We start from the raw sequence: 27,276 nt of genomic DNA on the forward strand, positions 1-27,276 counted from the left end.
GTGCTGGGGTGGTGGCTTTGCATTTATGAGACCATAAAGGCATCTTTAAATATTGTGGAGACTCATAACAGGGGCAACCACAGCTGCAGCCTGTCTGTCCCACCAAACCCTCCCAGGACAGAGCCCTGCTGCAGCTTCTCTCCTGAAAGTTATTTTTACCCCTTTGACCGTGAGCAGCCTCAAAGGAGGGATTAACCTTCTTAGTTGTGATAGCACTTCCTCACGCTCTTGGACTCTCAAGTGCCTCGAAGGAACAGGTGCCATGTCTGAGAGGATGATTAGTGGACTGGATGTCCTGCAACCTTTGATGCCTGAACAGTGTGCCTGTGCTCTAAGAGCGTCAGCATCATGGAGGCAGCTGTAACAGTAAAGAGCAGGGCTTCACCACTGAGGATCCTCTTGCAGCGAAACACGAAGTGTCCAGATGAGTGGGGTACAGCCTATAATCGGGGGACCTCCCCAGTGATGGGACACCCCCCAATGTCTTGGGAACCACCTTCTTTCCCTGGAAGACACTCTCTGTACTGGCCTGGCCTCCTCCTGACCAGGAGCATGATATCTTCTGAAGCTCCTCTTTGTTACACTGCCCAATGCCAAAGTAGCCTGCTCCCATTTCAGCTCCCTCAATAGGCACGCGTTCATTCACAAGGGACTTCTGCCAACTTCTGCTGCCCAGGTGATGCCAGCCAATTCAGATCCCTCTCAAGGGTCCTACCTCTGGCTGTTCATAAATACACACCTCTCAACTCCAGTGATGCCAACTCTGTGAATTGAGCTGGTTGAGCAGCTGAACATTATTCCCTATTTCCCAAATATGCTGGCCAGTGCATCCTGATGGATACCCGTTATGTTCATGACAGCATACCCCAGGCATGCATAGGGTAAATCCCACTCTCCCCACTTCCTGGGAAGCATATAATAGCAAGCAGTAAGTCTTTGGGAAGGGATTCAGCACACATTTGGACAATGCAAAAGCCTAGTTCAAAAAAGAATAAGTGTGATTAAATGCAAAAATTAGGAAAACAATAAAAAAGAACAGCTTTAGAGTAAGATAGCTAAACATTATTATGCACAGCTAAATGAACAAAATCTGCTAAGCATCTTTGCAAGCTGCATCTCCGAAACACCCATGGGCTGAAATTCTGTGTGAATTCCACTCGAGATTAGATAGCTGAGCAGTGAGACACCCACAGGGAAATGACAAAAGCTGTCATTTCCACACTGAGAAGAGGTTAACCGATCCTCCTGGCATCAGTTACCTAAATCTGGACAAGGTTTGTGACTTGCTTTCAGAGACTCACACCAGGGGCGAGATTCTCCGACCCCCCCCCCCCCCCCCCCCCCCCCCGCCGGGTCGGAGAATCGCCGGGGGCTGGCGAGAATCCCGCCCCCGCCGGTTGCTGAATTCTCCGGCACCGGAGATTCGGTGGGGGTGGGAATCGCGCCGTGCCGGTTGGCGGCCCCCCCCCCCAGCGATTCTCCGGCCTGGATGGGCCGAAGTCCCGATGCTAGAATGCCTGTCCCGCCGGCGTGGATTAAACCACCTCTCTTACCGGCGGGACAAGGCGGCACGGGCGTGCTCCAGGGTCCTGGGGTGGGGGGGGGCGCGGGACGATCTGGCCCCGGTGGGGGGGGGGGCCCCACGGTGGCTTGGCCCGCGATCGGGGCCCACCGATCCGCGGACGGGCCTGTGCCGTGGGGGCACTCTTTTCCTTCTGCCTTCGCCCCGGTCTCTACCATGGCGGAGGCGGAAGAGACTCCCTCCACTTTGCATGCACAGGGATGCCGTGAGCGGCCGCTGACGCTCCTGCGCATGCGCCGCCGGCAATGTCATTTCCGCGCCAGCTGGCGGGGCACCAAAGGCCTTTCCCGCCAGCTGCCGGGGCGGAAATCTGTCCGGCGCGGGCCTAGCCCCTCAAGGTTAGGGCTCGGCCGGTTAAGATGCAGAGGATTCCGCACCTTTGGGGCGGCGCGATGCCGGACTGATTTGCGCCGTTTTTGACGCCGGTCAGCGGACATCGCGCCGATTACAGAGAATTTTGCCCCATGTCTCGCTTGCGTGAATCCTGCTGAGGAACAAAGAACAAAGAAAAAAGAAAAATACAGCACAGAAACAGGCCCTTCAGCCCTCCAAGCCTACGCCGACCATGTTGCCCGTCTAAACTAAAATCTTCTACACTTCCGGGGTCCGTATCCCCCTATTCCCATCCTATTCATGTATTTGTCAAGATGTCCCTTAAACGCCAATATCGTCCCTGCTTCCACCACCTCCCCCGGACTTCCAAGAAAGATTCTAGGTGGCAATCCGGGAACTCCAACAGAAATATCAACTTCACACGGGGAAGAAGAGGCACATGTGTGAATGGAATATTTGCCAGTGGCTCCCTCTGTCCTGCCTCCATCCCCCCATCCCATACCCATCCCAACAACCCCCCCCCTGCTGGCCCAACTCCCACCCAGCTGGAAATTAAAGGTTCCGTGCGAATGCCAAGGTAGCTTGGTTCCTTCCCAAACCTTTATCCACTTTGGCCTGGGAGTTCTGGAACCTAAACTGAGAACACATCAAAGAAACAAGAGCTGTTGGAGGGTATGGAGGCTGCAGCTACTGTACAAACATGCTGGAGAGCTTTGTGTGTGTTATAGGATGGAAGGAGAAAAATGGATGGTTTTTGAGTTTTCCTTCACATTCTCTCAGGGCGGCCATGAGGGATGGGTTAGCGTTTTTGTCCCATTGGTGCTGTTATTTCAGTGGAAACCTTCACCTCACAGAAAATACAGTGACCGTCTCTCAAAAATAAATTTGCTGATTCGAGCTCCTGTGATTACCGTAAGCTTTGAAAGTTGTCGATTTTAAATGCGGTCTACTCTACAATGGCGAAACTAAACACAGACTGAGTGGCTGCTTTTCAGGACACCTGCGGTCCTTCTGCAAGCGGGGGCTCGGACCTTCCTGTCGCTTGCTATTTCAACTCACCGTCCTGCTCCCACGTCCACATGTCCGTCCTTGGCCTGCTGTAATGTTGCAGTGAATCCCAGCACAAACTGGACGAATAGCAGCTCATCTTCCGATATGGCTTGTTACAGCCTTCCGGCCATAACATTGAGTTCAGCAACTTCAGACGGTGAACACTCTCCTCCACCTTCACCCCATTATTACTTCTATCAATTTATTTTAATTTCTTCCATTGATCTGGTTTCCCCTCGCCATTGTTCCCCCTCCCACCCCACTTTGGCCATCTGTTCCCTGTTCCTAGTTGTCCTTTGACACACTGCTTACCTTTGTTCTCAGTAAGAAGTTTTACAACACCTGGTTAAAGTCCAACAGGTTTGTTTCAAATCACTAGTTTTCGGAGCGCTGCTCCTTCCTCAGGTGAATGAAGAGGTAGGTTCCAGAAACATTTATACAGACAAAGTCAAAGGTGCAAGACGATACTGTGAATGCGAGCATTTGCAGGTAATTAAGTCTTTACAGAGCCAGCGAGAGGGGTAACCCCAGGTTAAAGAGGTGTGAATTGTCTCTAACAGGACAGTTGGTAGGATTTTGCAAACCCAGGCCAGATGGTGGGGGGTGAATGTAATATGACATGAATCCAAGGTCCCGGTTGAGGCCGTACTCGTGTGTGGCTGTCATTAACCCATTCTAATTTCTTAATGTGTTGTTATCAGTACCCTCATTAGATTCAATCACCCTCATTTATATCCCTTTGTTTTGCAGTCCACAACATCTTTCTCAATCACCACCTATCGCTGACCCTCCATCCAGCCCCACCGTTCCTTGCAACCCCCCCCCCCCCCCACAATAGTATAAATCTGACTCTACCTCCAGTTCTCTCCAGCTTTGACAAAGAGTCATCCAGACTCGAAACGTTAGCTCCCTTCTCTCTCCACAGAAGCTGACAGACCTGCTGAGATTGTCCAGTATTTTCTGTTTTTGTTTCAGATCCCAGCAGCCACAGTAATTTGCTTTCATGATTTTAAGTCTGCGCTTGCTGCCAAACGCCATTTCGAGGCATGGGATGGTAGCCCGCGATCTCATGCTCTGGTGCGAACCCAAAAGTAGAGTGAACTGATTGCCATCTCATTCCAGCTATGATTCAAAGCTGGACATGCAGATAAATGCGCTGCTCTATGGAATACAGCGTGATACTCTATAAAATTAAGAGTGTGCTTAAAGTAGTCACCATGAATAAAAGGATTTATGAAGAAAAATGACAAAATAGCCCAATGCTACTTTCACACGGCCACAAATTGATTTTTGCTAAGTGTTTTCTTAATGTCTTTCAATCTTCTACAATTACATGCAGGCTGTTTTGGCATGTGTGGGTAAATCTACCATTCTTCCACTCCCAATGCTTCAAGTGAACGCAAGTTGGAGAATCCGCCATCGTGGTCTTAAGGCCGCCTGTGTAAGCCTTCCCGCTGGGAGTGCCAGATCAACAAAAGCATCCTGTAATCTCATGGAATCATAGAATCATAGATTTAAGTGCAGAAGGAGGCCATTCAGCCCATCGAGTCTGCACTGGCCCTTGGAAAGAGCACCCTACTTAAGCCCCACGCCTCCAACCTATCCCCTTTATCCCCGTAATCCCACCTAACCTTTTTGGACACTAAGGGCAATTTGGAATGACCAATCCACCTAACCTGCACATCTTTGGACTGTGGGAGGAAACTGGAGCACCAGGAGGAAACCCACACACATGCACGGGGAGATCGTGCAGACTCCACACAGACAGTGACCCACGCCGGTAATCGAACCTGGGACCCTGGAGCTGTGAAGCAACTGTGCTAACCACTGTGCTGCCATTCCTGCAGACTTTTTTTTAAAGTCAATTAACTGAAAATGAAAAAAAAATCTTGAAGCTCAGGAAAAAGGCCGAGGCCTGGACCGTACCACCATCAGCTGCTCTGTTCCTTGCTCCACTTTATCGACCAGATTCTAAAATGGTTGCCTCGGAGTGTAACATAGTGCTGGTAGTTGTACATTCTTCTCAAATGATACTGCATGTTGATACGTGTGCTTCAGGTTATTTTCTAGACTTGGCACTTGAGGATTGAGGATTTTTTTTTTGATGTCAGCAGAATTAAATATTCACATTGAACTCCTGTCCTGGGAAAGGAAAGAAGAAGAAGTCTTACACCAGGTTAAAGTCCAACAGGTTTGTTTCGAATCACCAGCTTTCAGAGTGCAGCTCCTTCCTCAGAAAGCTAGTGATTCGAAACAAACCTTTAGAACTTTAACCTGGTGTTGTAAGATTTCTTATTGTGCCCACCCCAGTCCAATGCTGGCATCTCCACTAACGGAAAAGGAAAGGTTGCTCTATTCCGACCTCCAGGGAACTCTGGATTTCAAAGTTTCGGAGATGATGGGTGGGATTCTCTCAGGCAGAGCTGCCTCGGAGAATCGCAAACTCGCCGTTTTTACTCGTGACGCCGGTCCGACACCGTTTAGCGATTCTCAGAACCGGCAAAAACGGTGTGACGGTGATCAGCGCCGCGCTGCCCGGAGAAACGCCCAAGGGGGTCCGTTCACCGATTCTCCGGGCTCCCGGGGATTCTGCGCCCCGGATGGGCCGAATTCCCGACAGCGTGACCCCAGGTCACGCTGACGCTGTTCTAACCTGCTAATAAAAATTGTCAGCCAGTCGTGCTGGCTGACGATGCGAGAGCAGGAGGTGAGGGGGGTCGGCGTGGGGGGGAACTAGGGCTGGCGGGACAGGCACGGCCGTGGCTGGGGACGAGGGGGAGGGCTTCCATGTTCGGGGGAGGGGGTGGGGGGAGTCTGAGGACGACAGGGCCGCCGGCCTGAAACGGCCCGCCATGACAGGGCCGCGCCAAATCCACGGCCGCCATTATGGCAGCCAGGCTGATGGGCACCAACTCCGAGCGTTGGCTGAGCCCGAGGCAGCCGGACGTGCGAATGGGTGTCGGAGCCCCCAGGGGCGGCCCTACCACCCGGCGGCACCCAATGGGGGGTAGGTCCGTGGCCACACCCATGGCAGTGCCATCCAACGGTGACACTAGCAGGAGGGATGGGCAATAGTGGGCGGAGCACGGAGGGTATGGGCAGGGGTCTGGATGCATGCTTGGCTGTGGCACAATTAGCCAACTGGGGCAGACATGTAGCCCATGGCACCTGTGTGTAGAGGGGGCCAGGCACCATCGTTAAACATGTTGTATACACCCCCACCACCTGCAGATCATTATATTTAAAGTATCACATAACATGGAATCACAGAATGATTACAAAGGAGGCCATTTGGCTGGTCATGCCCACACGGGCCCACTGAAGGAGCAGCTCATAGAATCTCTACAGTGCAGAAGGGGGCCATTTGGCCCCTTGAGTCTGCACCAACCCTCTAAAAGAGCACCCTACCCAGGTCCACTCCTCTCCCCCATCCCCATATCCCCACCTAACCTTTTGGACACTAAGGGGCAATTTTAACATGGCCAACCCACCTGCACATCTTTAAACTGTGGGCTGAAACCGGAGCACCTGGAGGAAACCCATACCGACATGGGGAGAAAGTGCAAACCCCACACAGACCGTCACCTGAGGCTGGAATTGAACCTGGGTCCCTGGTGCTGTGAGGCAGCAGTGCTAACCACTGTGCCGCCGTGCCACCCAGTTCATCTAGGGCCACTCAGCTGCCTTTTCCCCCTGGCCCTGCAGTTCCTTCCTTTTCAGAGAATGATCCAATTCCATCCTGAAAGCCTCGATCAACCCAGCCTCCAAGACCTTCTCTGGCAGTGCTTTCCAGACCCGAACCACTCACCCTATGAAAAAGCTTTTCCTCGTCGCCATTGCTTCTTTTGCCAATTAACTTCAATTTGTGCCCCCTGTCTCTCGACCCTTCCACCAATGGGAACGGGTTTATCTCAATCTACTCTGTCTAGACCCTTCATGATCTTGAGAGCCTGTAACAAATCGCCTTTTCACCTTCCCTTCTCGAAGGCGAACTGTCCCAACCTCTCCAACACATAACAAAACCTGCTCATCCCCGAAACAATTGTCGTAAATCTTTTCTGCATCCTGACTAATGCCGTCAGATTCTTCCTAAAGTGTGGTGCTCAGAGCTGGACACAATACTTTGGTTGAGTGTCTTATGCAGGATTAACATAATTCTTCACTCTATACCCCTAGACTACCCAGTTGTATTAACCACTCTGTCAACCTGTCCTGCCATTTTCAGGAATTTGTACATATATACACCGAGTTCCCTCTGCCCCTGTACTCCTATTAGAATTGGACCATATATTTTTTTTTGGCCGGAATTCTCTGATCTTTGTGATTCACTTTCCCACCAGCAGTGCCAGCCCACTGGCTTCCCGGCGGCATGGAGTACTTACAATGGGAAATCCCATTGATAAGCGGTGGGAAGATATAATCCCACCACAAGCGAAGGACTCACCATAGAGAAACATGCTACTGGGGGTCGGAAACTCCAGCCTATTGTCTTTCTGCATTCTTCCCACCAAAATGAATCACTTCATACTTCTCTGCATTAAATTTAATGTGCCACTTGTCCCCCCCCATTCCACCTAACTGCCTATGCCTTTTTTGAAGTTCGACACTGTACTTCCAAATATAGCATCATCTGTTACATACGCCAGACTGACATTAAAGTTAAGAGTGGAGGTCAGGAACTTCAAATCCCTGACAGGCCTTGGGGTTTCCACGCATTATTAGACTGGGAGCGGGCTGCACATGTCCAATTTAGCAGCCTCAGTTCTCTGGGAGGTGGTGGGAGGGGTAGGGCAGGGGGACAGTGCGCTTGTGCAGAGCTTGAAAGCCTGGTGCAAAAAACCTGTTGATGTGGCTGGGAGCAGGGCACCATTGAAGACACGCGTCCCAGACAGGGGACAGGAAGAGGTCCCAATTAAATTAAAAGTAGGAAAAGGGATGTGGTTAGCAGACTTTAGGTGAAGAAGCCTGAGGGAAAGTCCTGGTAATTGAAGAGAGCTCGGGAGAAGCCTTGAAAACCAAGAAGGCAGCAGAAGCTGGTGACTCTGCCCTCTGGGCCATTGGGGTGAAGATACTCCTTTAGAGCAGTGGTTTTCTGCTGGTGTAGCCAAAGAGCTGGCATTGTGCTTGTGGGTTGGTGCCTGAGTGCAAAGCTGGTAATCTAGGGGAACAGAATCTTGGAAGGTGAGATTGAAATCCTACGAATTGGGCCAGCATTGAGTGACTCAAGAGAATTCCAACATTTGATTTCCAAATGTGAAGACTAGAATTCCTCGTGAGAGAGACTGTGTTTCAGCAAGACGGTTTGATTCAACATGTTTATTGATGTCTGTGTGTGTTGTTGAGAAATCCGTGGAATGTGTCTTGGTTGCATTTGCCATACATTGTGCAGTGTGATGTATTTAACCATAGTCTGCCTGTCAATTCACATGTTCCCCATATTAACCCTGAATGTTAGAGTATAAGATAGATATTGTAAATGGTTTTACCATTCTGACCTTGCATAGTAAAGTTTAATTTTGTTTGTTCAAAACTTATGGAATCTTGTGGATTTCCTCACGAAGCTGGAATCTGTCTGGAATCTCAAACTATGTGTACTTTAAACACATTTTTATTCGTCCCCAACTGGACCTTATGAACAACTGGGGGTCTGGATTCAGAGCATAACACATCCAAATGTTGTATATGTGCCCTGCATACTGGGGTTCGGTCATTAATATATAGCAGCAAAACAGGATCCTAACAGGGTGCTCCACTTCAAAACTTCTTTCAGCCCCCAAAACAATAATTATCCACAACTTCTGTTTCCTGTCATGTAGTAAATTTTGCATTAATGTTGCTACTGTACCTTTTATTCCCTGAGCTCTTACTTTGCTCAGAGGTTTGTTGCATGGCACTTTCTCAAATGCCTTTTGGAAGTTTATGTACATCATATTAACAACGTTGCTCTATGTTGTCTCTTCAAAAGGCTCCACCAAGTTGGTTGAACATGGTTTTCCCTTAACAAATCAGTGCATGCTTTCCTTAATGAACACACATTTGCCCAAGTGACTATTTCATTTTGTCCAGAATTGTCTCTTCTAAAGGTTTCTTATCTTTACACCCATTTTTTAAACAAGGATATAGCACTTGCAATTCTCTAGTCCCCTGACACTACCCCTAAATCTAAGGAAGACTGAAAAAGTAAGGCCAGTGTCTCTGAAATTTGCATTCTTACTTCCTTCTCTATCCTTGGATGTATCCTATCTGGTGCCTTATCAACTTTAAATACAGGCAATGTGCAAAATCTTCCATCTGGGAAACGATGGACTGGATTCTCCGATGTGCAGACTAAGTGCTGACGCCGGCCGGGAACAGTGGCGTTTTACGCCAGAAGAAATGGCGCAACAGCTGCACCGACCCTCCGTCTGGTGGGGGGCTAGCAGCCGCACAGCGTAAAGCCCCTGGCACCTCAGTCATGCTACCTGCATCGATGAATAACTCATTCTTGTGGTCCTAAATTAGACCCAATCCTCCCCTTACCTCCTTTTCCTATTTATATGCCTATACAGGATTTTTGGATTCTCTTTTATAGCCAATTCCAATCTCTGCTCATGCATAATGAGGCACAGTTAGGAGCGCAGACATCTATAAGAATAAAAGAGCAGCTGCTCTCCAGAAGAAACACTGTTTGATTGAGAGATCAGGCTCTCTGATCCCTCTAGTCAACTTCACCATATTTGTTAACATAAATAAGTGGTTTGAAGTGATTATGTTTCTTGAAACTTTGAAGTGCCTGGAAGATTGACACTTTTATTAGCTTGTCCAGACTTTTTCGAAGCATAGGGGAGAGTGACTAAACTTTGTTCAAACCATTTTTTCCCATTCTACTTTTCACTGCAATGCTCATTTGTTCTCGCTGGGGAAATTGGGTCAATGGGAATAGAAAAGCCAGAATTTGGTATAGGGGCATTAGGGGCCTGGAGGTGTGATTGGGAGGGAGGGGGAATAAAGTGACATGGATGGGTCATGAGACGTGTTTGGAGGGTGCGGGCTGGAGGACCTTTGTGTTTTTTTCTCTCTGGGACAAAATCTCATGACATTGAGAACAGTCCCTGTGGCTGCCTCTGCAATGCGCCGGGGTCAGCACGCCCAACTCCAGCTGGCCCCCAGCAATGACGATCCCACTTTTACAGTCACTTTCGTCCGAGGCGGATGGGCTGAACCAGGAATTTTGCCAGCTCCCCCTACCCACCTTGAGGGTGAAAGTACAGGCCTGGATATTTAACTGAAGTTATGTGGCTGGATTCTCCATCCCTGCGACTCAGTGTTGATGCCAGGGCAGGATTTGTGGAGTTCCACGACAGCAAAACTGGTAGCGCACCTGGACCAATTCAGTGACTGTTGAGGGGCTAGCACCGGCAACAAGTGGAATATGATCGATTCCAATGGAAAATGGTGTTGGAATTGCCAGGGTCAGGATTGACACTAGAGAGGCTGACAAGCTTGCAGCTGCGTATTTGCACTCCACTCCCCACACACACTGATCCCAGCCAACAAGATGGCACTCTTGCCCTGGAGCATGGTCATCCCTTTGATGGGTCGGTTGGTGCCAGACGTTGGAGGGGTGGCCTGAGGCGGCACCCATAGGACCCGTGGCGCTAGGTTCAGCGGTGTGCGCATCCGCATGGCTGCCTGGGAGGCTGCAGCAAAGGTGTTCCATGCCCGCCATCCGAGCCCACGGCCTACCTCCTGGCTTCCCCTCCCGCTACCCTTGTCCACCCGACCCTGGCAGAAGTCCCCCGGCCAGCGGCACAATTATCAGCAGATTTTGGCGATGCTGGACACTTTATGTGCCCTCTCTCCGTCCCTCAGCAGCCAAGGCACCTGTTTTACGATTTTTGAAAGCACAAGGGAACCTCGTCACCAGGAATTCCCTCCCATGGAAGTGGAGAATCGCGGAGTCCCCGGAGACTACCGGGTCGGACCCGCTAATGATATGCAAATGCCGTTTACTGTACATGCGGAGTAGAACGCATTGACGCCACTGTCGAGGCACCAGAGAATTGCGATTTGACGGGTACCCGGCGCGGGCGTCAAAACTGATTCTCCGCCCAATCGCCTTTCCCGATTTTAGCGTCAGCCAATAGAAAGTATCCAAATCCAAACCCACCCTGCTGGATTCACCGTTTTGGAGGTTAAGTGCTTACGCCGGCGTGGGAACTGTGGCGTTTAACTACGGCAAAATCGGCACCGACCCCTCACTGATCCTGCGACCGGTGAGGAGCTAGCAGTCGCGCCGAGTATAACTCCCAGCTCCCACGATATAAACGCCTCGAGAATGGCCGGGTCTGTGGCCCTCATGCGTACGGCGATGACCTGCAGCGGTCGTGCCGTAAAACATGGCACTGGCCATGTGCGGACCCGAGCTGCCAGATAGTGTCCCCCTGGCCAACCCCTGGCCACCCCCCACCAGTCCCCTGAGCCCTTGCTGAAGCCCCCCGGACCAGCATCATGGTCCCCGTTCGACTGTGGTCGTGCTGGACATAGTCCGCAGCCGCCATGCCAGATTCCCGACCGCTGAGACCACACGTCAATCGCGCGGTCGAGAACACGGCCCATTGGGGGCGGGCATCGGGAGAGGGCCTTCAGGTGTCACGCCACCGCCGTTCGGAGGGGGCGGGAGATACAAATCCAGCGTCAAACCAGCGGCGCCCCCGATTTGGGCATCAGAAGGGATTCTCCGCCCGATCGCTGATTATGAAATCGGCGTCGGGGAACGGTGAATCCCACCCACCATTTATTTTTGGGGGAGTGGGAGTGGAGTTCAAAATCACTTCCATTGTATCAACTACCCAAAAGGGAAGTGTTATTTTAGAAAATTTCTTCTCTCTAACTTTGGATGTAGCAATAAGAACAACGTTATTATGAATCAAAAAATGCTGAAATCTAATGGGATGTAAACAGATTTTATGCTGCTCCGGGAAACTCAGTTTGCAAACCTAAGGCCTAAATTCATGTTTTCATCAGCTGACTACAGGGTGGGATTATGTAGAAACTGGAGAATAGCCCTAATAACACATTTTGTTGAAAGGTTTAAGAGGTAATGTCGAATTAATCCTATTTCATCTAATTGCATTGTAGCCACATCCTGAGATCAGCACGGAGACAAACTGCAGTTGTTTTAAATGGTTGGGGACGTTTCAGATTTCTCCTGCGTTCCCTTCACAGCTAATTATGCCAGACTTTACATAAATTATATTAGCAGAAAGGATCGAGTTATTCTGTAACCTTGAGGGTCTTGCTTCAAGCATTGCTTGGAGCCCACAGGCATCAGCTATCTATAGTTTGAAGATGGTTGTTTCAAATTGCGACTGGCGTCACGTATCTGAGTGTTTTACATCTAATACCTTGTAGTCAGCAACATGGAACTCCCTATTCACAGCCTCTTCGGCTATTTGTTAATGCTCCACCCTGGATCAGAATTTTCATAATTTTCATTGATGTGCTCAATGCCGCAGTAATTTAACCCTCCAGTGTTCGGAACGCACAAATTGTGAAGCGACAGAAGGCTCACAAATTTCAGTACCTGGCTGAAGTGGGGATATCTCTACGCGCAATTTAACTCTCTTTTATGTTGGAAAATCTCAGGCAGTGCCAATTTTCATCAGGTGAAGCGCCCACCACGGGGCCTTGCTGATCGGTGTGCTGATCAGGGAATTTGTTGCAGTTCCTCACAGGATGTATTTTATTTTCAAAGCATTTCATGAAACATGGCAGACGGACTTTCATCTCCGCTGTCTGGGCAGGAATCTCATGGAATGCTGGATGCAGAACTTGACCAAATTTCATTCCACCGGGTTGGTTCCACAAATTGGTAAATCGGCCTCTTATTCAGTCAGCCAAGATGAAAATATCTCCCATTGATTTGTAAAGTGACTTTTCCAGGCTCATTGGCTAAGTGTCTCATGTGGAATTGAGCGAATTAGGCCAAACAGATCTAGATTGATTCCTGACCTGCAACCTGTTTTTAACCAAGACAGATAATGTGGAGTACTGCAAGTGTCTTTCGTTTTCCCACATGTGACGAGGATCTCTCTGTTGTTTGTTGTCCTCTCGGGGTATGTGTGTGTGAATGAAGGGGGAGGACAGGATTAAGCTTATCTGTGGTGCCTAACCAGGGCTACACAGCACATTGTTGCTGGTTTTATCGGCTCATGGTACTGGAGAGGTTGAAGTCCTCATGTAATCTCATCCAACCCTTCGTCACCGCAAATAAAGGAGAAAACTTGCCAGAAAAGATGAGCTTGCTTTTCAAGTCCCAAAGTTCTTTACAGCCAATTACTCGGTCTTGAGGTGCAGTAACTATTGTTATTAGGCAAGCCCGGCAGCAAATGAGGTACATCAGCAGTTTTAATATTTTAGCAGCATTGGTTGAGAATGTAGTATCATCAGGACATTGGTAGAACTCTTCCCATTTTTCCTGCATAGTGCCATGAGATATTTTATGTCTACCAGAACAGGAAGATAGAACTCTGTTCAATGTCTCATCCAAAGATAGCTAATCTAAAAATAGAGCACTCACTTCGCACCAACTCATCTTGTGTACTCAAGTCCCAGAGTTGAGCTTGAACCTCATACATCAAAGGCAAGAATATTAGCATTGAGACAAATGAATGAAAACGTACACAGTATTTTTTATTTCTGAGGTTTCAAATTAACCAGCACCACTGCAAAAATGGAACAGCACAGCATAAAGCTCGCAACGAAGGAAAAATCAGTTAATCTGTTCGTTCTACAGAAATCCCTGCTCCATAGAGCGTCAACTTCACTTCTCCCCTTTAAATATATTTGCAGCTTAAGAGGTACGAATGATGTGAACCGAGTTACTTAAGAAAATAAGCCTGCAATTGAAATATATATCATGTGCGAATATGTTGAAAGAAGTTTAAATTAACATTTGGAGTAAAGTCCTCCTGCACTAGAAAGCTGAAACCCAATAGTGAGCTCCTAAATTCTTATAAGATGGATTCATTTTTATTCATCCATTACCTGATTCAACGGAGCTGGATTTTTTTTAATTGCTGGAGTATAAAGAGTTGATTAGATATATTTGCAGCTTTGCCCACCAGGCAATTTAATAGAAAGCACATGTCTTACTTTCTGTGAGGCAGGTTTCTATGGCCTGGTGCTCAATTAGCAGTTATTGATAGAACCAAGGCCAACAAAGGAAGCAATTTTGAGATGATATCTTCGTCCTTGCTGAGAGTAAAGAAAGAGAAATTGTATGAAATTTGGCCTCTCTGCCTAAGGCTGGCCAGCACATCAGCATCTGCCCCCAGAAAAGTCACTTATACCGCAAATACGTTCAATGCTGACCATTCCATCAAAGTCCTGGAAGCACCATCACCGCGATTCACAAGTTGGTAAAGCATAGCAGCATGTTGACACAAATTTTGTCTTCAAAATTAAGTTAAAAGGTGAGCATTAATAGACTTGGATGTTAGACAGTACTTTGTTTTGTCTCAGAAAATGTTGAGCTTCTGAAATAGATTTCTGGCTGCTGCGATGGGTGCTTATTATCTGCTGACCTGCAAAGTGGAGTTACACTGGTTATCAACTGAGGCAGGGATTACATTATGTCATAGGGTTTATGTAGCAATGTTTTAGGAGAATGGTCAACAATCTGCTTAACTTTGGTTCCATTGAGCAAATAGCCAGAAATATATGGGCTGGTAGTCTGAATAATTGTCATTTAAATAGGCTGTGATCAGAATGATGTGTGAGAAATGCATTCGAACACAATGGGGTGGATTCCCCGTCGTCCATCGCCTGTAGGGGAGTGCCCAATGTGGCGGACAATCGTGGCTGGGCTAAAAAGGAGGTGGCGATCCTCTTTTGGTACTCCGGTCCCCTGACAGTGGCAGCAGTGAGTTACTCGCCCTGCAACGACAGGAGGATGCAAATGGGCCATTTGAACCCATTTCCATCCGATTAATGAGCTGGACACCGATTCTCCACACCGCAGTGATGTTCCAGCCCTCTTGTCTGGGATTCACATGGGTGTGGATTGGTGCAAGTATTTTAAAGTATGGATCTGACGGGGTGAACCTTGCAGTTGGTCGAGGAGGTGGTGTAGGTGCCCCCAAAGCCGATTGGAGGACTCCCCTCCCCAACATAACACAAATCCTACACCCCCATCAGACTCCTCCATTGGACCTCCCCATCAGCGACACCCATCAGACCCCCCCATTAGAGAGCCCCATTAAACCCACCCATCAAACCTTTCAGCAAGGACCTGATCAGACCCCCATCTGAAGCCCAATAAAATGCTCCATATCAGACACCCCCATATCAGGCATCACCATAGCAATGAACTCCCATCAGAGACCCGCCATATCAGTGACCCCCATATCAGTGGCCCCCATATCAGTGGCCCCCATACCAGAGAATCCCCATCAGAGACCCCCTTATCAGAGACTTCCATATCAGAAACCTCCCTGCCAATGATCATTGTATGGAAGCCACAGAGCATTCCAGGCAGAAAGAGTTAAAAAGCAGTGCTTTTTCACTTACCTATCCCTTACACCTTCTGCCTCAGACAGAAATATAGAAAGCAGTAGCTGTTACTTCATAGAAAGCCAAAGCGCATCACAAGGCTTTAGACCCTCAGATCCTTTGATTCACTTTCAAGGATAAATAGCTTTTATTAAGCTGCAAGTGACAGGGTAATAGCTTCCAGGCAGTCAGCTTCCAATCTAACCACAATGTTTATAAACATCTAGCTATGACTGACGTGTCGTCACCACATAAAAAGCTTTCTGCTGAGAAAAAAGGAAGTAAAAGAAGCTAACTCCTAGATATTGCTGAACATTGTGGTTAGCTTCAATGCAGAGTATTTGAGATATATTCAAGCATGAAGGGAGATGAAAATAAACAATCCACACACCTGGTAGTCTGGAGGGGGGCCCTGTCATTTTGAGTGGATGACACGATACCAGGATTTGGGACAGAATCCCGGGGCACCCCACCACAAATTTGCATGGCAATGGAGAGGGGATTGCTCCTTGATGCTGCTCCTAGCACCAGTACAGATCAGGAGCGATTCTAGTCTAGCAGAAGAAACTAGGCCGGGATTCCCCGGTATCTAGCGGGCAGGCCGTACGGGCGGGCGCCAAAGAGTGGCGTGAACCACTCCGGCGTCGGGCTTCCCGGAAGGTGCGGAATTCTCCGCACCTTCGGGGGCTAGGCCGGCACTGGAGTGGTTGCCGCCGCGCCAACCAGCGCTGAAGGGCCTCCGCCATCCGGCGCGAGTTGGCGCATGCACAGGAGCGCCAGCATGTTCCCAGAACCACTGCCGTGATTCCTGCGCATGCGCAGGGGGTTTCTTCTCCGCGCTGGCCATAGTGGAGCTTTACACAGGCCAGCGCGGAGGGACAGAGTATCCCCATGGTACAGGCCCGCCCGCAGACGGTGGGCCCCGATCGCGGGCCAGGCCACCGTGGGTGCACCCCCGTGGCAGGATCCCCCCGCGCCCCCCGAGGACACCACAGGCCGCCCTCAGAGCCAGGTCCCGCTGGTACGGACCTGGTCTAATCCACGCCGGTGGGACTGGCCCATCGGGGACCGGAGAATCGCCGGGGGGGCCACTGTCAACGGCCCTCGACGGGCGCGATCCCTGCCAAAAAAAACGCCACCGGAGAATTCAGCCGCCGGCGTCGGAGCGGGATTCACGCCATCCACCGGCGATTCTCCGATCCGGCGGGGAGTCGGGAAATCACGCCCCTAGTCTCCCGAATGGTGAATCCTGTCCAATTTATCTTATATTAAAAACAGTTGCCTGCAACAAGTTGCACTATATCACATGATCGTAAATGTCTTGTCAACCCTCCCTGACAGCTCTCCCTGATTTTGTAAATTTAGTTACTTTTTGCACCAGGGTACTATCCCCTTAAACAGCTGAGTTCCACCAGAGAGGGGATAAAGAGGCAAATCTACCATCTTGATTTTCATCTCCTAACACACTGGAACTAGGTTTTTTTCTCACAATAAGGTACATTTTACAGTCAGCCTTGGTATAACTCAATAGTGTTCCTGGCTATTCAATACTTTCATTTGTTTGGGACATCCATTCAGCATTTCTGTCACTCGGCAATTCTTGTTAAACTTTGTCCTTGTGATCAGCAGTTCACCATGCTTAACTCAACCCTGAAACAAAACGGTTTCCTCCAAGCAACACAATGATAAATGCATATATTCTGGCATGCATAGGGAATGTTTATTTCACTATTACATTGGATAATATGTAAGAAGGACAAAGCGAGATGTGTGGTACCTCCCCCACTATTTCATAGTACCAATTCAAAATTAACAATAGGCATCCGATCGGTGGCGTTTCAGCCTCTTTCAAATGAAAGAACGGCGTTATTTTGATGATTGGGGTGGAAGGGGTGCACAGTTTGACAAACTCCACTGCTCCACAGCTCCATCATTACTCACTAAAATGGCCAATTGAAATGAAATGAAAATCGCTTATTGTCACAAGTAGGCTTCAAATGAAGTTACTGTGAAAAGCCCCTAGTCGCCACATTCCGGCGCCTGTTCGGGGAGGCTGGTACAGGAATTGAACCGTGCTGCTGGCCTGCCTTAGTCTGCTTTCAAAGCCAGCGATTTAGCTCTGTGCCAAACCAGCCCCAGACCATTGCCACAGCACCAGGCCATTGGGGGTGAGTTTAGCACAATGGTCTAAATAGCTGGCTTGTAAAGCAGATCAAGGCCAGCAGCGCGGGTCTAATTCCCGTACCAGCCTCCCTGAACAGGCGCCGGAATGTGGCGACTAGGGGCGTTTCACAGTAACTTTATTTGAAGCCTACTTGTGACAATAAGCGATTTTCATTTCATTTCAATTGTTTACTTTTGCTACTGTTACCCAGAATAAATTTAACCAGACTTCTTTTAATAAACAACAAACGTGTCAGTTTATTATAAAACCAGTCTTGCCAAATAGAAAGCCAAAACGCATAAACATACAGTGTGAAATACGAAACAATTATCATTACTCTTTTGAGATGTGCGAAGTGTCACACACACACGCAAAACTCTTGCTATGTTTTTCAGGCAGGCTCAAGGAATATTTGCAGGCACTCTACTCCCCCATGTCGAGCAACTTCGGAGCACTTCCGACTGTGGACTGGTCCTGGACTGCAAAAAGGCAGCTGTCTTCTTCCCACAAGCACATGGCCCTCCTTCTTCTCAAAGCAAAACCCAAACCAAATTTTAAATACAGTTTTCCAGGCAATTTTGTTTTCAGAGCCATAAATGTGATCCTTTTTTGCCAACAATCTACCAGGGTTAAAAAGTTTCCAACTCCTTTAAAATTACTTGCTTATTATCTCTTGTAACGGGATTCTCCCCCACCCCCCAGGAATAGCAATCAGAGTCCTGGATTAACTTTAAGGGTCAGTATCTTTCAAAACACAAATGTTCTTAGTCCTTGAAGGTGAACCATTTTCTGCGATTATGGTGTTCATGGCATTATTACAAGTTTTCTCCTTTATCCTTGATTGTATAGAGAGGTAGGGTGAAAATGGAGATGAAGTTCTACAGGGCAAATGGCATGGAGTTGGATTCTTCAGCCACGCCCGCCGCAAGGTTGCCATGGTAGGGACAGGGGCCATGCAAAGGTCTTTTGACCTCGGGCGGAAATTTCCGGTCGGCGGGCAGGCGCGGCAAAAGAATCCCGCCCATTGTGACTGAAGGAGTGGTGACTAATGGTGAAGCAAAGGCAAAAAGCTTCTGAAGAATAATCTAACATGACAGGAGCAAAGGGAGGTGCAGGGATATAGACTGAAAAAACAATCAATGAGGAAAGATGGAGCAATGTGGAGAAATTGGAAAACAAGGTAGAGGATATTAAGCCTAAATCACTGGGAGGTGATAATTGATGTAGCTTTACAAGGATAATTAAAATGAGAGGCTTTGGTCAGGAGAAGGCTCAAGTCGCAGTGCTCTGAATAAATTGCAGTCGAAAAGCAAATGCTCTCGAAGAATGCATCTGAGAAGTCAAACCGAAAGGTGATAGAAGAAAGAAATGTGTAGCACAATTCTTGACCTTGGGACATCTCAAAGCATTTCATAGCCAATTAGGTACTTTCAAAGTGTGGTGCTGTGGTGCAGTAAGAAATGACGCTGGCCAATTTGTACGCAGCAAGGAACTGCAAAGAGCAATGAGTTATCATAGAATTTACAGTGCAGAAGGAGCCCATTCGGCCCATCGAGTCTGCACCGGCTCTTGGAAAGAGCACCCTACCCAAGGTCAACACCTCTACCCTATCCCCATAACCCAGCAACCCCACCCAACACTAAGGGCAATTTTGGACACTAAGGGCAATTTAGAATTTCAATCCAGCTGGAAGATAAATGCGGTTTCTGATATTTTCATTTTTGTAGCACTCAACATTTGAAAAGAAACAAATTGTGAACTTATTGAACATCGGCGAAAAGTCCCTCAGCAGAACTTTTGTCAGTCAAGGTTTCCAGCATGGGTCCTATGTTGCGGAACTGGGCTGGTAGTGGGGTTAGACCTGCCTCCACCCTAATGAGGTGAAATGCAGACGGGAGCTTGAGAAAAACAATTGCTCTGATTTTGAGTGGAGCACATGTATTTTCTTCCCCAAAATGTTGAATGTATAGCCAGAGTATAATACTGGGAAATCTTGGAGGAACAATAATTATGATGATTGTTTTACAACAATTGACCCTGTGATATACAATGCAATGTGATGTGCATCCCATCTGCAACCATACCTAACAAGCTCTTTCATCCCACTTTGCTGTCTCCATGGGGAATGACATGAATTAATTCTCTTACGGACTTCATTCTGACACCACGAGTGAACCGGTGGTGGGAAAGGCCCATGCCAGGTGCCCACCCTGATTTTGCTGCAGGGCTGGTAGTGGGCAAGGGAAGGAGCCACTCCTTATGTGCCTCCCTGGACCCGTCAGAGACACCACCCCCTGTTCCCCCCCCCCAAAGTTTTACCATTCCCTCTTCCCCACTGACCTCTCAAATCACAACTCTTCGCCTGCTATCCCTGAGGGGTGGAAATGCCATCTCCAGTCTATTAATGGCCAATTGACTGTTAAATGGCTGTGGGGTGGCCATTGTTCCTCTCAAGTGGGGGGAGGGGGGGAATCTGGCTCCTCGTATTGTTGAGCCTGCACTATCATGCTTCTTAATCTCTCTCCTCCTTCAGCAGCATATTTTAGATTGTGCATTCTTCCTTGTCGGTGCTGCTGATCTTCAGTCTCCATGGCCCAGTGGTTGACCCAACAGAATAGCTATGAGAAAACTAATAGAACTGAATGCATGGGGACAAAAAGACTACTGCACCTCATAAGTGCTTCTCTGAGGAATGTTTAAGCACTGCTCCTGAGCAGAAAGGTTCACAAGCACTCTCTCAGCCTACAGTGACTAACCAGAGGCTTATAACAATAGAGATGAGGATTCCTTTCAATAACATCTCTACAGCTTGCTGCAAGGCTTCCTCTGCCATGATTTGCTGGGCAGATATATGAATTAGCGAGTTGAAGACTGGCACACAACAATTTGATAAAGGAATCCTCAACCTCTTGCGGGGCTTTAATTTGAATATTTCAATTGTATAAAAGCTCAGTTTGAACAACCCAGCAAAACATTTGAGTATCTATCCAAATATACTTCCTGAATATATTAGGTCCACAAGATTGGTGGTCAACATTGGTAAGCTTGGCACATAACTTGCACCCAAGAAACGAGTGAAGTAAAGTCCAATACCGCTCACAAGATTTTTGTAACCTCTCAAAATCACTCAAAACTGTTGCACCCTGTCCTGCTTCCTTCCAGCCCAAGATTACGTTGTGTTCCTCTTTAGCACCCGCTTTTCTTGTTTCTTCACATTCTTCTTCTATTGCTTATTGTTTCTCTTTAATACTCCGTATTGATTGCACTCTCGCTCGGGTCTCTCGTCTCATCCTCCTTCAGCTTACTTCGCACATATTTCCATTCTGCTGCCGTTTCCAGATTCGAAGTTCTGAAAGAGTTTCTTTTTAAATGGAGGAGAAACTTTAAAACCAAAAGCTTTGCTCAGAATCAGAGGTGGGAACTGACAGCTTCTTCGGAGCTTACAGCAGGTTTGCGAGTGGAGTACAATCAGACAAGAGAGCAAAGCTAATGATTTCAGGGGAGGAAAAGGGAAGCTGGTGAACATCATAACAGAAGAAGGCTATTCAACTTTTATGATTGATCTATACTGTGATGAATGTAAGAAATTATTATATATATTGTATTTTATCTATTTATTGCAGAAATATTATTAAAGAACCTGGATTAAGGTGCCCAGACTGTCTGCCTGCTAAAGCTGTAATTAAGGTATCATAAGAGTGAGGTAATCATTCATTGCAATCACTTTCTTGGTTACAGATAAAGGGCTAATGGAATTGTGTTTATATTCTGGATGATTCCCTAGGTATAGATAATTTGAGGGAATTAATCATAGCTAAGCAGGTCATGGGACATCTTAGTGTAATTAATGGGAGGAGCCAGGTCTGTCTAATAGTTTTGCCAATGCTGTTAGGTTGAGCAGAAGAGCCTAACAAGACAGAAGTATACTGGATCTGCTTTGAAAGGGTCTCTCTCCAAAGGTCTGCACAGACAAGAAGGTAAACTGGTTCTGTTAACTTTATTTATAAGTGGTATTGAGTTGGTTGGTTGGGACATTTATCGTGAAGGTGTAGGGTACAAGTTAATGTATTTTCTTTTATTTAAGAACCGTTTAACTGTTACTTGTAAAACTATTTCTTTAATGTTAATGTGTCTAAATTAAAGTTTGTTTTAACACAAAAGATACCTACTGGTGAGAGTCATCAATCCTGGGCTGAAGTATCCTTTCCTCACAGTTGTACAAATTGTTTGGGTTTCTTGTCCGGTATCCTAACAAAAGTTGGGGTCTGATCTGGTATCCTAACAATCCCTCAGTACCATTTGCCCATCTCTCCTCCATGTCCCTTCAAAAAATGATCTATCTCCATTTGAAAATTTTCAAGAGACCTCACCTCAATGGCTATTTGAGGTAGAGAGTGGCCCTTGGTTAAGCAGGAAGAGATAGGAGAGCACCCCAGAAAGAATCAAATCTGGAGGCATCAAGAATGTTTAGATAAGCGGCAAGCTCACGGAGTGGGGCACAGATGGTGGCAAAAATGAAGAGTTGTCCCCGGGGCATGGAAGAGATGGGAGCAAGGAGAAATGCTCAAGTCGATGCGAGCTGAACATGGCCCTATACCTGACTAGTTGTCCCTTAACCAAATCACGATCACTATTGGTCAGTGTTTTGTCTGACCTCCTATCTCATTAGTCCCTAGCCTTGTCAATGGATTATATTGAACTAATGAAATAGGAAGGGGAAATGTTGGGCTGACTAATTGGAATAACATTGGACAAATATAATTGAGAAATAATTATTTCACAGGTAATTGAAGTGCTGATTAACGTGATTGATTTCCTTCAGGATACAATATTGATATTGCAGAGCAATCAGAGTCAACTTTATTTTGATGATTAAAACCATCCTTCAGGACGTAGATGTAGAGCGTGTTTAAAAATGCATTACAGATATTAAAAGGGACATGTTGCTCCAAGTGCAAATAAATAATTTTCAGGCCAGGGCACGTTCCTCACTCAGGGTACATGTACAAGGCTGGAATCATAGAATAGAATCAGAATTGTACTGCACAGAAGGAGATGACTCAGCCTATGAAGTACATGCCAGTTCTCTGCAAGAGCCATTTGGCGAATCCCACTCATCTCACATTTCCTGTAGCCCCGCAAATGCTTTCCCTTCAGCTTTTTGGCCTTTTTAAAGCCACGATTCAATTCACCGTCACCACACTTTCAGGCAGTACTGTCCAAATCATAGACATTTGTTATGGAAAAGAGTGTTTCCTCATGTTGCCTTTATCTCCCCTAAAACGTGTGTCCTCTGGTTCCCGCACCATCTGCCAATGAGAACAGTTTCATTGTATGCACGGGTAGCCATCTGGGATGGCCACGTCCCGATTACAAAATGGACACTTTGCAAAGAATGCAGGGAAAATTGGACAATACCAAAAAAGCAAGCAGGTCTGTCTGTTGATTAGAGCTGTAGCTCTCAGACAAGACCGGTACTGCAGAACCACCTACATACTAATGAGCCATCCCCAGGAACAAAGGGCAACATTTAGGTAAACAATGCTAAGACAGACACCCCGGCGCCAGAGGAGACTAAAACAAAGCAAACCAACGGCCACCTAGGACACGCCCAACAATCAGGGAACCCACCCCTCTATTGGAGGAAAATCGATAAGAACGATTGGGAAACGGCCCAATTAATTGGGGCCAAGTTCAAGGCCCGCCCAAAAGTGCGCGAAGCCCTTTCGAGTATAAAAAGGACTCCCCAAGAGAGAATCGCTCTCTTGGCCTTGGCTCTCAGCGAGGAGAGACCTGCCAAAGCTGCTCCAGACCAAGTAAGTTCCAAGTTAACACACGCTACGAGATAGACGCGCCTAGTTGCTATCCTGTAAACAGCTCAACCCAGCAGACTCAGAACCGAGCAACGGCCATTGTTCCTCTGACTGAGTGGGCACCCGAAGCGAAGTATAGGCTTTTAGTAATAGTGATAGTTTAGGTTGTAGAGTTTTATGCATGTGTATATTTGACTGTGTGTAAATAAATGAGCATTGATTTTGAACTTACTAACTGGTGTATCGAGTCTTTGATCAGTATTTGGTTTTTAACCTTGTGGCGGTATCGAAAGATACCTGGCGACTCTTGAGCAAACGTAATTAAACAGAGCCAAATTAAGAAATAACAGCAAGTTAGCAACATTTACTGACGACATCTGACGGGACTCGACTTAGAAGTGGCCGAACCACCCCAAGAGAACCCAAATTTTAATTGAGAATCCAATTGGAAACAGAAAAACCACAAGCATAAGAACAGTACTGATCAAGCCTCTGAGATTCGGAAGTGTGTTAATGCATGCGTACTAACAGGGACATAAGGTATACCTGAGAGATTTTGTTGCGTAAAACTGTCGGGAGTTTTGTAGGCCGGAAATTAGCGTAAGCCGTACAACATGAGGAAACACTCTTTTCCATAACTTTATCACCACTTTATCAACCCCTGTTCCAAAGAACCTAGATAGAGAAAATGGCAATGAAGGCAAAGGAACGCCTTATGAACCCCCAGGAATTCGAGGTCGCAGCGACCAGTAGAGTACGACAGTGTCCCGTTTGGGAAGATGAGATCAGGAAATATCTCAAAGGGAAAGGATGGCCCCTTTGGAGTGAATTCTGCGCCAATGACGAAACAGGTCCCGGGAGTATAGGACATACTTGGTGGGAGAACCTGTCAGAGATACACAAGATGAGCTTAGGGAAAGCTCGCAAGCCGATGGCAATCGTGGCACAATTGCGAGGCACAGAGGAGGTCGTTAGGACACTCCGTAGAGAGATAGAGGAGAGAGACAGAAGTAGTGAGGTAGACGTTAGAGAAGGAGAATAGAGATTTGAGAGAGCAGTTAGCAGCAAGGGACAGAGAGGTGGATGATGCCAAGGGGGCACACCAGTCTTGTCTCGCACATTTGAGTAGTTTCCAAACGCAATACGATAAACCTTACCAGAACACTCAACTTGCGGTCTTGGTAAGGCAAGAGACCGAGCAACAAGTTGAGAAATTGCAGAAACAGTGCGATGATTTGAAAGCAGCCCTACGAGCAATCCATACTTCCACGACGGAACAAAGGCAGAGCTCCGTAGACCATGCAAAGGGCCGGAAGCAAATTGCCGAATTACAATCTCTGCTTTCCGTTCAAAATGGGTTTCAAAGCACATTCGGACCCCAGTTAGATCAGGAAAATGGCCCCAATTTGCAGTAATTGAACGAGACTGCCCTTAGATACGTACATGGGACATGTACGCAGGAAAACCCCCAGAAAAGGAAAGTGCCCCAACCCCCAACCGGACAGGCAGAACACCCCCCCCCCCCCCCATGAACCCTGTAACCACACACCGCAGGGCCGCAGCAGAAGGAGATGCAGATTTCCTTTATACAACCCCGTTAACCATAACCCAATTACGGGACGCGTGTGGAAAAATTACACCGTTCCTTCCCACATCAGACCCCCACCAATTTTTCGTGAAAGTCAAACAATAGGTAACCATGTACGGCCTGGACGAAAAGGAGCAAGTGAAGCTCACAGTTTTAAGCCTCAACCCTTCAGTCGTGGCAGCCCTTCCCGACCCACAGAATGTAGGAGGAGGTACACTCTAAGAGATGCACACAGCGATCCTTGATACGATCGGCTATAACAGAGGAGACCCAGTAGAAGGCCTAAACAAGTGTAGGCAAAAGAAGACAGAGCACCCCACAGCGTTTGCTGGACGCTTGTGGATACACTTCACAGCAGTTTTCGGAGAGTTAGCCCACGCCCATTTGTCCCCAGATAATATGGCCAAATGGGCTTGAATCCTAGTCTCTCACGCGACAGACGCAGGACAGAAAGCTTGCGCAAATTATGACCCCTCAGACGAGGCCCACAATGAAAAATGGGTTTTGAAGTGATTGTCCCGCGCTTGAGAGCAATCAGTCCAAGGCAAAACCGCATTTATAAAACCCGATGAGGAGCAGGCAGACATGAATCCAGTTAAAGCGCACAAGAATCCCGCATGGGTAAATGAAGGCAGGAACAACCCAACCCAGCCCAAAGCTCAAGAATGTGACAATTGTGGACAGTTAGGACACTTTGCACGAGAGTGCAACGAGCCCCAAAAGCAGCAGAGAAGCCAACAGACAGGCACCCTAAATAAGAATAGGGTAAAGCCGATCCATAGCGTTAGCGCCCGTTCAGAGAATGCAGACATGAATGGCACCGACTGACGGTGTTCGGGCTCCCCAACCTGGGTCTGTGACACCCTTTGGGACAAGTCCGGTAGACCGGTGGCAGCAGGCAAAGAACAGGGACACCCTGTAGAATTTCTTTGGGACACAGGAGAGTCCCGCACCACACTCAATTCCTCCACGATCTTTCAGTGAGACACGTGGCCCACAACAGACACCATCACACTCAGCAGTTTTACAGGTCATTTACAACAGGGACACATCACAGCCCCTGGAGCGATACAAATCGGTAACATTACAACTAAGCACCCCGTAGTTTTGGGTTGATCTGCCCCAGACAGCAGAACATATCCTAGGAATCGATTTTATGAGCTCCCACGACCTTTCTTTTGATCCAGTTAACAAGTGTGTTTGGAAAATGGCAAAGGCAGCACGAGCCCCTACCACGCTCACAGTAGGAGACTATGTAAACAGGATTAGCTCAGTAGGAGACTCCTGGTTCGACCCTCGAGCCATTAGTGCAGACAAACAGGTTAGGGCAGTCCTGCAGGAACACAAAGCGGCATTTGCACAGCACAAGCATGACTGTGGCAAATTGGCTGGCTTTGTGAACATTACAGGTCCCGGCCCTAAGCCCCAGAAGCAGTGCAGATTTCCCCAGGAAGCAGAGGGAGAAATCTCCAAAGTAATAGAGAGTTTTTTTGATCAAGGCGTACTCAGATCAGTAGCCTCCACAAACAACGGAACAAATATGGCCCGTCAGGAAACCGGATGGATCATGGCGACTGACCATTGATTACCGGGAACTGAACAAAGTAACCCCAGCAGCAGCCCCCACCGTAGCCACGAGTCCTGAGACCATGCTCAAACAGGGACTCCAGTCAAAAAAAATTTTGTTTTTGGACATTAGCAACGGCTTTTGGTCCATTCCATTGGCTAAAGCATGTCAGTCCAAACTCGCCTTTACATTCCAGGGACAACAATATACGTGGATGTGCCTTCCACAAGGCTTCCACAACTCCCCCTCCATTTTCCACCGACAGCTGGCAAATGGATTAGCAACATTTTCCCACCCCGACTGTCTGGTCCAGTACGTAGATGACTTGTTACTACAGACAGACACAAAGGGAGAGCACATTTTGCTTCTCGCCAAACTCCTAGGACTCCTAAAAGAAATTGGCTGTAAGGTCAACCCCAAGAAGGCCCAGATTTTGAAAGAGAAAGTGATTTACTTGGGAACAGTGATCACACATGGTAAATTCGAGATCGAGCAAAAGAGAATTGACTCGATCGTCAAATTGCCCCTTCCCCACAATGTCTCAACCCTCCGGTCATTTTTAGGACTGGTTGGCTACTGCCGAAACCATATTGACGGTTTCACCACTAAAGCAGCGCCCCCTTTCCGAACTTCTCAAGAAGCAGG

The 27,276-nt window shown here is 47.7% G+C and overlaps 1 long non-coding RNA gene across 1 annotated transcript in view; it reads left to right on the top strand.

Moving 5' to 3' along the window:
• Positions 1-21,335, top strand: part of LOC140407916 (uncharacterized) — a 252,990-nt gene extending 231,655 nt beyond the window's left edge. Inside the window, exon 3 of the long non-coding RNA XR_011939889.1 lies at positions 21,287-21,335. This is a non-coding gene — a long non-coding RNA (uncharacterized lncRNA). The remainder of the gene's footprint in view (positions 1-21,286) is intronic.
• Positions 21,336-27,276: the final 5,941 nt, after the last annotated feature.

Source organism: Scyliorhinus torazame, chromosome 2 (assembly GCF_047496885.1).
Source record: "Scyliorhinus torazame isolate Kashiwa2021f chromosome 2, sScyTor2.1, whole genome shotgun sequence".
In the NCBI taxonomy this organism is placed as follows: domain Eukaryota; kingdom Metazoa; phylum Chordata; class Chondrichthyes; order Carcharhiniformes; family Scyliorhinidae; genus Scyliorhinus; species Scyliorhinus torazame.